General features: G+C 42.7%; 1 pseudogene; it reads left to right on the forward strand.

Annotated features, from left to right (window-relative positions):
* Positions 1–11268: 11268 nt before the first annotated feature.
* Positions 11269–12335, forward strand: LOC114006354 (nucleophosmin-like; annotated as a pseudogene).
* Positions 12336–13974: the final 1639 nt, after the last annotated feature.

Here is a 13974-nt window from a genome sequence, read left to right on the forward strand (position 1 = left end):
CACCACCCATCAATGCAGAGCTTTTAAAAGGATCTTCTTACTTTTTAGTCTTACAGCATGAAAGTCAAGAAGAAATTGATTATGTTAGGATTATTCCCACATGACCTGTATTTAGGAAAGTATTTGGTGCAGCAACTGTTTTTACTCAAAGAGTGATTATTATTAACTAAAAATAGTAATAAGCAACTATTCACCAAATGTTTGCTGGCTGCTGGATTCAGTGTTAAGGGCTTTATTTATATTTGTTAATATAATCAGCAACCAGTGTCAACCCTATGAATTAGGTATTTTTATCACCTCCATTTTAATACTAAGGCAACTAAGCTCAGAGGTTGTATAAGTAGTCTGTGGCAAATCAGGGACTCCAGCCTGGTTATCTAATCAAAACTCAAATGACTTGTAAAAATGAGATTCCTTAAAACTCTCATGATTGTACACCACCAGGTGAGAGTTCCCTTCCCTGTCCAGGCCCTGCAGGTTGCTCCCTATGGGCAGGTAGAGCTGCAATGCGTGTTTGGAGCCCTGATGGGACAGCTTCTCGGAAAATTTCCACCAGGACTTTGAAATGAACAAAGACAGATTTTCCTTCTATTTAAAAATGCTTCTTTCTTTGCTTATTTTCATGAGAGAGAGAGAGAGAGAGAGAGAGAGAGAGAGAGAGACAAGCACCCCGAACAGGATCTCATGCCATGATCTTCCACCCAGCCTTTCTAGTCAGCTCTGATCATGAGCATGTGCGCACATGCTCAGCGTGTGCAGGCTGACCTGGAAACAGAACCCTGATCTTCCATATGGCTTCCAGCATAGCAGAGCATTGTGCTACTGCTGAGCCACTGTTGTGGGGCCCTAAGATAGATTTTCATTCTGAAGGAAGGGTTTTCCTACATCCTGTGCTTCCAAACTGGTCAAGAAAAGTGGGTGGTTTTATCTGTAATCCTGGCCCACGATTTGGTAAAACCAGATTCAGGTGTTACCTTGGGTGGGTTAGGAGCCCATTTACCTCTAGGCAGAGGTAGTTACATTCAGTGATGGAAGAAATGGTCTTAAACTCCTTCAAGCTATTTCTTTAAAAATTGCTCCTGTGCTCATTTTATTCCCCAAATAAATTACTTTCATACTGTTGAAGTCCTTTATATGTCCTTTGTGACTGTATGAATGTTGCCATCCAGTAACATCCCTATAAAGTGTAAAGATTTTCTATAATAAGTTCAATAAATAGAATAGCTCTTCTTCTAGTCTTGATCTCTCATTATGAAAGGGGATCATCATAGCATCCCTCATGGGTGGAGCTAATGTCAGTGCTTAGCATATTGAGTAGCCTATAATAAAGGCTTGGTAAATGTTAGCTGACATTAATAATAAATTCATAGTAGGTGGTTGACATAATTAGCATATCAAACAATAGCCTCAGCATCACATCCTGATTCTTTAGCTGAAATTACATTCTTTGTAGGCAAATTGTGCTTCAAAGATATTTAAGAGTTTTATTCTCTTACTGAGTAAATATTCCTTCTATAATTTTCTTTACTCTATAAGATGAGCACTTAAGTTCTTTTATCCCTAGATGGAAGCATCTGTTTTGTATACATGGATTTGTATGGATTCAAAATTAGTGAAGAAAATCAGAATTGACAAAAGCTACTGGAGCCAGCTGGTGATGTGGTGGTTAAGGTGGCTGGAGCTTGCATGGCTGACTGTATGATTTGATTCCTGGACACAGTGAAAAACATGCTCATGTGTGCCAGAATTCTGAGAGGAGAATGGAGGAGAAGGGATCGTGGCACAGCCATCCCCCACTCTCCACCCTGATGGTACTTTCTCACTTTCTCTATCTCTCTCTCTCTCCTTTCTCTCTCTTTTTCCAGAGAATGTGTGCACATTATAGCAAATTAAAAAAATAACAACAAAAACCTGCTGTATGTTGTGGACTGCAAATTTTCTCATTCAGGTGTGTAGATATAGTTTCTTTATGTTGTAGATATAGTTTCTTTATGTTGACAGTAAATAGTCTAGTTTTCTTCTAAATTAACTTTTAAGTCTTTCAAGGTATAAAACAGTCTGGCTTGATTAATTTTTTTGGCAATTCACTAAAATATTTTAGAAAAAAATGTTCAGTCTGCTTGTCTATACTTTCTCCTCCTACCATTACCCCTAATACATGGCATCTGATATCCTGGGGTGAAGGAAGAAGAGGAATTCTTGGAAGGGCATTTGGAGGCACTCCTTCCAAGAGGCCCTACTGATGAGCAGGCATGGCACTTGGCCTTGAGAGTTTCTGCTCTCCAGCTAATGCACATTCCCCTCCCTCACCCATCAAAGACCAGCTGCCTCTTGTTTCCTTCATTTCTTGGGCAGAAAGGGGTGGATTTTCCCCTCCTTTTCCAGTTGGAGTTCACATCCCTGAAGAAAAATCCCTAGATTCTGGTCTCTTAATACTGGTCTTTAATGTATCAAATAGCTGCTAAAGAAATTAGTGTATCCTTTTTCTTTTTTTTCAAAGTTTGACTTTCTAGCCTACTGTCTAGACTTTTTTTCTTTTTTATTGCTAGAGGTGCATGAATTTGCCAAAGAAAAATGAGAGAGAGAGAGAGAGAGAGAGAGAGAGAAAGAGAGAGAGAACCCCCAATAGGGCATAGTCATGGCACAATCCCTTTCCCCCCTTTATTTCTCCATCTCCTAAGGATTTGGGGCATGCAACCATCCTGTGGGATCCGGCCCCTTATGTATGGTGCTTAACTGCTGTGCCACAGGTCACTCCCGATTAGCTCTTTAAACAGGTCATGGTCTTGGTGTCTTCTGCCTTGGAGCAGTAACTTGCATTCTAGGACACAGGAGGTTGCAAACGGAAAATGAGAAGGTGGGATTGCCTCGATTTAATATTGACAAAAATTTATCCTTAACGGTGTTTTAGAAATGAGCGAAAACCTGGCCATCTAAATGGCCACATTAACTTGGGTAACTGCCATATGTAAATAACATCCAGAAGTGGAAGGCTGTACCAGATGGTTAATAACTGATGCGGCGATGGAGTGCTTGAGGAATTAATGGTGAATAATGACTAGAATGCTAACTGATGGTACTTCCATCACCAGGAGCTGCAGTGAACAAACTCGGTAATAATCGGGGAAGAAAGAACAACAAGAGGGTATGTCAAAGTTTGTGTTAACTGAAGTTCCCATATGGATCCAAGATTGCTGCAGTGATTATTTTTGCTACACGAGGACCATCTGCTTCTTCACAGCAGCATCATTTAACATCGAAAGGACAAGGCTTCAGCCTTAGATTCAGAAAAAACGAGTTACTAAACTAATGAGAAGGGAAATATTGATCTTCATAGAGCAGTTTCTCTTTTCCCTGTTAGTAAAATAAACCCATATACTTCAAATCCCCTGTTTATCTTTGTCCAGCCAGTTCTGCTAACCTTTTGTCCCTTTCCTTCCCTGCTTTATTTCCTCCTTCCATTCCTTTTCCCCTCCTTCTTTTCTTCTTTCTTTTGTCTCTCATTTATGAACTGTTATGAATATGCCCCCTTGCCCCCACTGCCCAAATTTATGTATTGTAATTTGGTTACTATTGTGATGGTATTCAGAGGGCAGAAACTTAATCCGACTATCATGTAGAAAGGTGGGGCCTTTGGGAGGTAATTAGGATTAGACCGTCGTCAGGGTAGGGGGAGGCCTGGATTAAATCCTGGTGGCTTTGTAAGAGGAGGGAGAAAGGCCGGATAAATGCTCTTGCCTGCTTGCCATGTGCTATCTTGGGACTCGGGACTCTACAGGGAGTCCCCACCAGCAAGAAGAGTCTCACCAGATGCATCCCAATGACCTTAGGCTTCCACAATCATGAGATCAATAAACCTTCATTCTTTATTTTTTACAAGTTTTTAAATTTTTTCCACTAATGAGAGAAAGTCTGTAGCTGTACCATCACAGGCTTTGGAGATGGAAACTGCTGTGGAGATAGGGAAGACTGGGGATGCAGAAGCTCTAGGGGAGAGGGAAAGATAGCTATTTAGGTTGCCAAGTTTTTCCTTGAAGAAGGACTAATTAAATTGCCAAATTCTATCCGAAAATGTGAATACAGTAGAATCTTGCAAGACAAAATGGTTTTCCACTAATGCCAACATCTATTTTCTTACTACTGCTCACGTTCCAATTAGAAGCCAGTCATAGCAGTGCTCACAAACATTACACGCGACACTGAGGCGCATTTGGAAAGATTGTACGTAGGCAGGTCTAGGCATAACATTGTACCTCATGATATCTATTTGTTCCATTGGCATTTCCGAGGAAAGTGAGTGCCAGGGTCATAAGTAGTTCTATTTTTAGATAACCAATTTAGATATTTAAATAAAATTTCAAAGTTATTTTTCCTTGAAAGTCTTTCTTCAGTGAGTGAGTGAGAGAGATTAAAAGGCAGAGAGACAGGTATCCCCAACAGGGTTCTCACACTGTGACCTACCCCCAGCTTTAGTCAGCCTGAGATGGGCATGGGTGTGCCTGGCGTGTTCAGAGAGGTCTCCAGTGACAACTAGGAACCTTTTCATGTGGGTTAACCTCATAGAGCATTGCGTTACCATAGTGTCACTGTTTAGCCCCCCAAATACATTTGATTTTGAAAGATGATACTATTGGGTCATTGGAAAAGTCATGATGTATTTTTCCATGCAAAAATGTGTCATGACTTTCCCAATGACCCAATAATGGGTCATTATGTTGCTTTACATTAAGTAGTATTTTTGAAGAAAGATAACTTTTTGGAAAATTTAAGAAAAATGATTTTAATTTTTTACTGCTATTTTCGAAGAAAATTTAGGTTCATATTTTACATTGAATGCAATTCCTTTTTGTTTTTTCCTTTCTTTCATCATTAGTGGCAATAGAACACAGATTATGGATAAACCTTTAAGGTAACTAATGAGTTACTGAAATAAAGTAGGAATACATTTTATAAACTATATAATAATTTTTGAACTCAATATTTTGAATGATTATTCATCCAAACATTATGCACTCATCAGTACTCAGGACGGCACAATGTTGCTCTCAGTTGTCATTGATGTTTTGCTAGCATTTAGTAATATAAAAGCTACAGGGATATACATTTTAAAGCTTTTGTGGCAGAGAAAGGTTTATTTGTCTAGATGGGAGGATAGAACATCTTGTATCATGCAGTTTGTTAGCCTGATTTATGTATTTTCAGTATTCAGACACATGGCGTTACGGCTGAGTGCTGTCTGCCCCGGGCTCGTGTGCTGAAGCCCACAGATGGTGTGAGGGCTTCCATTGTACTCTCACCTGTAGCCTCACAAAGGAGCTTGTTAAGGGCAGGCTTGCCAAAAACCAAACTCTTTTCTGTAGCAATCAAATATTTATTTTTCTCTACCTTTACTATGGAAGAATTTTGGAAACACAGGGATAGCTTACACATTTGTACAAATTATTAATTGAAAGTCCAGAATCCAAACAGGAGTCTGTGCTTCTGCCATGAAGGTGTTGCTAACTCCTTGTCTTGCTGTCAGCCTGGTTGAAGCCAAAAGAGCATGTTAGGGAGTCCCCAACTCTGCACCTTCTGAGTCAGGGAAGATGGGGTTAGAAAGCAGAATGAGGCAGGATTGGGGTCTCTGTACCTTTTACCAACTGGAACTATTTAGAAAGGAGCTGGAAATCGCATGGGGATTTGCTGAGCTCTTCAGGAAACCCTGGCATGCCACATGCTTCCTGTTAAGGAAGTAGCAACTGACAGGTAAGGGCAGAAGGGAGACAGAGGTACTGGACTGAGTGGTATTTTGGTATTAAATGTTGTTACAGACTGAATGTTTGTTCCCCCCCTAAATTTTTGTATTGATGTCCTAACCCCTAACATGACTATGTTTAGAGGTAGGGCCTGTGGAGAAGTAATTGAGATTAAATGAGGTCATAAGGGTGGGGCCCTGACTTCACAGAATTAGTGTCCTTCTGAGAAGAGGAAGAGAGAGTGAGGGAGCTTTCTCACTTGCTCTGCCACATGAGTACATAACGAGGAGGCAGCTGTCTGCAACCCATAAGGAGGGCCCTGGGGAACTTGGCAATGCTCCCCTGCCAGCCCCTATCTCAGACTTACAGCTTCCAGAACCATAGGAGGATAAATGTTGCTGCAGCCCCCTCTAAGGTATTTTGTTCCAGAGCCTGAGAGAAGACATATGTTAAGGTCTGATTTGGGGGAGTGTGGGGAAGTGAGTCAGGCAGTTTCGAATCCTGGCTTGTAATTACCACCTGTATGGCCCTCAGCATCCAATTCCATTTTCTGAGCTCCTGTTCTCACAAATCACATGATGTGAACCTCTTTGGGGAGTGTCATGAGGATTTAAGAGAATGAGAAAGTCCAGGACGGCAAAGTAATTGCAGATATGGGATAACTGCTTAAACAAGGTTGGGTTTCTTTCTCTTAGTTATTGAAGGAGCTTTTGCTGAAGAGATAATGTGGTCTCATAAGGTGATCTGTAAAGGCAGTACAGAACCCCCCTTTTATCTGCATTGGATGTGTTCTGAGACTCCCCCACTAGATGCCTGAAACCATGGATTTTACTGAACCCTGTATAGACTGTTTTTTCCTGTACATACATATTTGTGTTAAAGTTTAATTTAGAAATGAGGCACAGAAAGAGATTAACAACAAAAACTAAAAATAAAACAACTATCACAATATTCTATAATAAAGGTCATGTGAATATCTTATTGTACTGTTTTTTTTTTTTTTTTTTTTTTTGTTTTTTTTTTTTTTTTTTTTTTTTTTAAGAGTTTTTTGCTATGGGATGTGTGCGCTCACCAGAAAGATGAAGAGAAACAGAGATGCAGAAAGCGAGAAATCACTCCTCAGGGAGGATGGCCACGCCACAATCTCTTTTCCTCCATTCTCCTCTTTGGATCTTGGGCACACATGCACACGCACCCGGCATGAGTTTAAGTCACTGGGTCCAGGACTCAAACTGCGGTCTACTACCTGGGAATCCTGCGACATAGCCATTACACCAACTGCTGGTCTCTGTACTGTTGTTTTATTCTGTTTTGTTGCTAATAGAAAAATACCAGACTCTGGGTGATTTAAGAGAATAGAGGTATATGCATCTCATGTTCTGAGGTCCAAAATCCAAAGCCACATTTGGTGAGGGTCTTGCAGAGTCCCAAGTTATCATGTCATGAGGTAAAAGAAGAGCAGAGCTGCTTTGTCTGTGAGTCTGTCTCATTTCCTTTCCTTAATAAGCCCTTCAGGACTCAGTCATGGGGACCCTGCCCTACTGACATTAATCTAAACTTCCAAGGGCCTCACCTTCACTACCATAATCAGATTAAGTTTTTTTTCTTTTTTTTTTTTTTTTTGAGAGAGATTTTCACTGTAGGGCGCGTGCGCTTGCCAGACAGACAGAGAGAGACATAGAGACAGAAAGCGAGAAATCACCCCCCAGGGGGGATGGTCACGCCGCAATCCCTTCTCCTCCATTCTCCTCTAGGGATCTTGGGCACGCACGCACACGCGCCCGGCGTGAGTTTTAAGCCACCAGGTCTGGGACATGAACCGCGGTCGACTACGTGGGAGTCCAGCAACATAGCCATTACGCTAACTGCTGATTCCCATCAGATTAAGTTTTTACCCTCTTTATCCCATCATAAGACAATCTCAACACATGGATTTCGGGGGGACACTCAGACCATAGAAATTATACTCAGCTATCTTTGAACTGTGGTTGACTTTTGGTGACTGAAATTAGTATTTAGTAATATAAAACCCCAGACTTAGGGGAGGAAAAGCAAAACCCCAGACTTGCAGGAGGAAGTTGAGAGATGTCTCTCCCTATCCTGCCAAGCTTCTCAGTGTGGTAGCTAGGTGCTACATGGTTCCTGAGCACTTTAGATGTGGGTGGTCCAAGCTGAGACATGCTTCAAGTGAAACTACGTACTAGATTTTGAAGATGTCATTTGAAAAACAAAAGGCAGGTAAAATATCTCTTAAATAATTTTTATATTGATTACATGTTGAAATGATCATATTCAAGATATAATGGGTTAAATGAAATATATTAATAAAATCATTTTTACCTCTTTCTTCTTTTTTAAAGTTACTACTAGGAAGTTGAAATTACTCTAGTGTTTCACATACTTTTCTATTGGTTGGCATTGTTTCACAGCAAGATTCAGGTGATAAACAGAATGAGTTGTTAACCCTGAGGACTGGACCTAACCCTGATCCTAATTGGTGTCAGACTTTATAAAATTTAAATTGTGAGCACGTCCAAGATAGTCCAGATCTACAAAGCTGCAGTTTTTCCATTGCTGGCCAGTCTATTCCGAAAATATTAAAAAAGCTGGCACTGGGCCAGCAAGTGGAGTGGAGGTTAAGGTGACTGGACCCCACATGGCTGACTCCATGGTCTGAATACCTGACTTGGTGGCTTGAAAATCATGCTGGGCCCATGTGTGTGCACAGCCAAAATCTTGAAGAGAAAATAGAGAAGGAATTGTGGCATGGCCATCCTCCTGGGAGATGATTTCTCACTTTTTTTCCTCTCTCTGTCTCTTTCTGGCAAGTTCATACACCATACAGCAAAAACTAAAAAACAAAACAAAACAAAACAAAAACCCAAAAAACAAAAAACCTGAACACTGGTACTTTCAGCCACCCTTAGGAGGCGTACGTGGGAGTCTGGAAGGGTGTGTGGTGATGCTGCCCATCACACGTCCCGTGTGGTCAGATTGCAGTAGGGATCTGCTCAGGGCTGCCCCTCCCCAGCAGGTGCCTATGTACACATGCGTGCCTCATTGTGCAAGGCTGCCTTAAGCCTATCTCTTCTTTCCTCGGACACTGAAAGGGATCCCTTGGTCTGACATGTTTCTGTCTAGTCACAGGCTCCAGCCTTCTAGGGGATTCTCCTATATTAATTTCTAGCCATGTTTCTGCTCCTGCTCCTAGACCTGAAGAGTGGTGATACTAGTTTATTGTGAGCTTGCTAGGTGCCAGGCGCCATTCCACACATGTTACACATGCCTCACAGACCCCCATCAGGCAGCCACGGTCACCACCATCATTCACTCAGGAAAAGCTTGGGGTGGAGAGTTTGAGTTTCCTGCCAAGGTCATGCTATCAGCCCAACCCGTGCCTGGGCCATGAAGTTGTGTCTCACCTGGTATGTGGAGCCCCATTTCCTCTTGGGCAGCTTCAGAAGAAGCAGGGTCCTAGCCACATGGCTTGCCTTCTCCAGGCACTGCTGGCACTTTTCCTTCCTGCTTTGTTCTCTGTTTCACCTTACTGGCACCAGGGATCTGCCATATACGAAGTGGGTTGCCATAGTAATAAGGAAAGGAAGAGAGATCATCATTTGGCCTCTTGGCTGTGAAGGGAAAGGGAAGCAAGGCCTTTATTTCCTGAGAAAGAAGAGTGAAAGAGAGAGAGAGAGACTTTCAATAGGGTCTTCACACTGCAGCCCAGCCTGAGTTCAGCCAACCTGCATCATAGGCAGGAACACGTGTCCAGGGAGGTCTTTGGATGTAAGACCAGTACCTTCTCATGAAGATTTAGTTGCACCCCTACCTGGCTTCTCTGTATTGCAGTGTCGTAGCTCAGGTCCTTCTTTGGGAAACCTTAGTCTTTCCTCTTAAAGCTTTCAACTGATTGGATGAGGCCCATACACATTAAGGAGAGTAGTCTACTTTACTTTAAGGCTGCTGATTTAAATGTTAATTACATCATCCTGGAGTGATTCCGTCCTGAGCAGCTGTTTTCAGTAGCTGTAGTCGTTTACCTCCGTCCGCCTTCTCACCCATCCAAGTGTGTGCCACCACCCCATGGAAGATTCGATGGACATGAGCCCCCTGAAGCCCCAGAACTATCTTTTTGGTTGTGAACTAAAGGCCGACAAAGATTATCACTTTAAAGTGGATAATGATGAAAATGAACACCAGTTATCTTTAAGAACAGTTAGTTTAGGGGCTGGTGCAAAGGATGAATTGCATATTGTTGAAGCAGAGGCAATGAATTATGAAGGCAGTCCAATTAAAGTAACACTGGCAACACTGAAAATGTAAACAAAAACCCAAAAAACAAAAAACCTGAACACTGGTACTTTCAGCCACCCTTAGGAGGCGTACGTGGGAGTCTGGAAGGGTGTGTGGTGATGCTGCCCATCACACGTCCCGTGTGGTCAGATTGCAGTAGGGATCTGCTCAGGGCTGCCCCTCCCCAGCAGGTGCCTATGTACACATGCGTGCCTCATTGTGCAAGGCTGCCTTAAGCCTATCTCTTCTTTCCTCGGACACTGAAAGGGATCCCTTGGTCTGACATGTTTCTGTCTAGTCACAGGCTCCAGCCTTCTAGGGGATTCTCCTATATTAATTTCTAGCCATGTTTCTGCTCCTGCTCCTAGACCTGAAGAGTGGTGATACTAGTTTATTGTGAGCTTGCTAGGTGCCAGGCGCCATTCCACACATGTTACACATGCCTCACAGACCCCCATCAGGCAGCCACGGTCACCACCATCATTCACTCAGGAAAAGCTTGGGGTGGAGAGTTTGAGTTTCCTGCCAAGGTCATGCTATCAGCCCAACCCGTGCCTGGGCCATGAAGTTGTGTCTCACCTGGTATGTGGAGCCCCATTTCCTCTTGGGCAGCTTCAGAAGAAGCAGGGTCCTAGCCACATGGCTTGCCTTCTCCAGGCACTGCTGGCACTTTTCCTTCCTGCTTTGTTCTCTGTTTCACCTTACTGGCACCAGGGATCTGCCATATACGAAGTGGGTTGCCATAGTAATAAGGAAAGGAAGAGAGATCATCATTTGGCCTCTTGGCTGTGAAGGGAAAGGGAAGCAAGGCCTTTATTTCCTGAGAAAGAAGAGTGAAAGAGAGAGAGAGAGACTTTCAATAGGGTCTTCACACTGCAGCCCAGCCTGAGTTCAGCCAACCTGCATCATAGGCAGGAACACGTGTCCAGGGAGGTCTTTGGATGTAAGACCAGTACCTTCTCATGAAGATTTAGTTGCACCCCTACCTGGCTTCTCTGTATTGCAGTGTCGTAGCTCAGGTCCTTCTTTGGGAAACCTTAGTCTTTCCTCTTAAAGCTTTCAACTGATTGGATGAGGCCCATACACATTAAGGAGAGTAGTCTACTTTACTTTAAGGCTGCTGATTTAAATGTTAATTACATCATCCTGGAGTGATTCCGTCCTGAGCAGCTGTTTTCAGTAGCTGTAGTCGTTTACCTCCGTCCGCCTTCTCACCCATCCAAGTGTGTGCCACCACCCCATGGAAGATTCGATGGACATGAGCCCCCTGAAGCCCCAGAACTATCTTTTTGGTTGTGAACTAAAGGCCGACAAAGATTATCACTTTAAAGTGGATAATGATGAAAATGAACACCAGTTATCTTTAAGAACAGTTAGTTTAGGGGCTGGTGCAAAGGATGAATTGCATATTGTTGAAGCAGAGGCAATGAATTATGAAGGCAGTCCAATTAAAGTAACACTGGCAACACTGAAAATGTCTGTACAGCCAAGTTTCCCTTGGGGGCTTTGAAATAACACCACCTGTGGTCTTAAGGTTGAAGTGTGGTTCAGGGCCTGTGCATATTAGTGGACAGCACTTAGTAGCTGTCGAGGAAGATGCAGAGTCAGAAGAAGAAGAGGAAGAGGGCGTGAAACTCTTAAGTATATCTGGAAAGTGATCTGCCCCTGGAGGTGGAAGCAAGTTTCCACAGAAAAAAGTAAATAAAACTTGCTGCTGACGAAGATGACGATGAAGATGATGATGATGATGAAGATGATGATGATTATTTTGAAGATGAGGAAACAGAAGAAAAAGCTCCAGTGAAGAAATCTATACGAGATTCTCCTGGCAAAAATGCTCAAAAATCAAACCAGAATGGAAAAGACTCAAAACCATCAACACCAAGATCAAAAGGTCAAGAATCATTAAAAAAAAAACAGGAAAAAACACCTAAAATACCAAAAGGACCTAGTTCTGTAGAACACATTAAAGCAAAAATGCAAGCAAGTGTAGAAAAAGGTGGTTCTCTTCCCAAAGTGGAAGCCAAGTTTATCAATTATGTCAAGAATTGCTTCTGGATGACTGATCAAGAGGCTATTCAAGATCTCTGGCAGTGGAGGAAGTCTCTTTAAGAAAATAGTTTAAACAGTTTGTTAAAATTTTCCATCTTATTTCATTTCTGTAACAGTTGATATCTGGCTGTCCTTTTTATAATGCAGAGTGAGAACTTTCCCTACCGTGTTTGATAAATGTTGTCCAGGTTCTATTGCCAAGAATGTGTTGCCCAAAATGCCTGTTTAGTTTTTAAAGATGGAACTCCACCCTTTGCTTGGTTTTAAGTACGTATGGAATGTTATGATAGGACACAGTAGCAGTGGTGGTCAGACATGGAAATCGTGGAGAGACTAAAAAAATACATGTGAAATAAACTCAGTATTTTAATAAAGTAAAAAAATGTTAATTACATCAAAAAATACTTTCACATCTATATTCAGGCTCAAATTTGAGTAAACAACTGGGCACTGTAGCAAAGGCAAGTTTATAGTTCTTTCTTAAGTCCATCATTGACACCATGGATGGACCTCTTTGATTTTCAGGGCCTTCCAGGTGAAATAGTCTTGTCTCTTTCAGGGGAGCTGATGACCTGTTACAGGCAGCAGAAAGTATTCTGGTGACTTCCATTTAGACCTCTCCAGCTTGGGTTGAGTGGTCTTCATGTCTGCTTCTGTCAGTGTCTTCCTCACTCATATGTGCCTGTTTGCATACTGCCATGCACATAGTCCCAGGGGACCCATACCCGCCCAGAGTGGGCATGACATGACAATTCCATTGCTCATCACAGATCAGCATGACTGTATCCCATAGCTCAGATTCTAGTGGGAGAGAATGCTTGGGTGCTGACAGTCAGCAATTGGCTGGAGTTAGGTCAGACACTGACTGGGAGTGAATCCTTTGGCTTTCTGCCTGCTCAGCAGGTGTCATAAGAGCAGATTCCCAGAACAAGGCTGTCAGGGAGGGAGAAGGCCAGAAAGCAAGGGCTGTCTGGAAGGCAGGGTGAACAAATTGACCAACACTGCCATCATGGGTCTTGGCTTTTACACTGGAATTTTCTGCACCTCCTCGTCCTCACTGTTTTTACTGTTTTTTCTTTCTTTCTTTCTTTTTTTTTTTCTATAGGGCGCGTGCGCTCGCCAGACAGACAGAGAAAGACAGAGAGACAGAAAGTGAGAAATCACCCCCCAGGGGGGATGGCCACGCCGCAATCCCTTCTCCTCCATTCTCCTCTTGGGACCTTGGGCACGCACACACACACACCTAGCGTGAGTTTCAAGCCACTAGGTCCGGGACGCGAACCGCGGTCGACTACATAAGAGTCCAGTGACATAGCCATTATGCTAACCGCTGGTCCCCATCCTCACTGTTTATTTGGTCTGTGGAGACTGTGTGCCAAATGACATAATACCCCATGTCATGGGTGCTCATGCTGATCATGACAGCAATGAGAAAGACCACATAGGAAAATACTCCAAGGAGAAACAGATGCAGAATGGAGAGTTAGCTTTCCCCTCACTAATGACCCTAAACTTTACTCAATGATCCTTAAACTGCAAAAGTAAAGCCATTAGTCACAATGTTGTCAGAGTAAAAAAAAAAAAAAAAGAAAAAAAAGAAGAAAGGAGAAAGCTACGGAGAAAGAGGGAGAGGGAGAGAGAGAAGGAGAGGGAAAGGGAGAGGGAGAGAGAAGTGTGTATATATTTTTGGAATCAATTCCATGCAAGTACCTATTTTGAAGGACTGAGTGCCTGTCCCAGGCTAGTTGGTAATTGTTTTTGTCCTGTCTACTCCTAAGTCTGCCACACACCAGCACTCTTTAGTGTTGGAGGAGGACTGTGCCAAATCCAGGGGTTCTTGTCATTTCCTCTGTGACCTGGGTCAGGACTTCCTTGCCACCTGCTGCACCATCAC

This window comes from Tupaia chinensis, unplaced genomic scaffold, assembly GCF_000334495.1.
Source record: "Tupaia chinensis unplaced genomic scaffold, TupChi_1.0 Scaffold147282_1, whole genome shotgun sequence".
In the NCBI taxonomy this organism is placed as follows: Eukaryota; Metazoa; Chordata; class Mammalia; order Scandentia; family Tupaiidae; genus Tupaia; species Tupaia belangeri.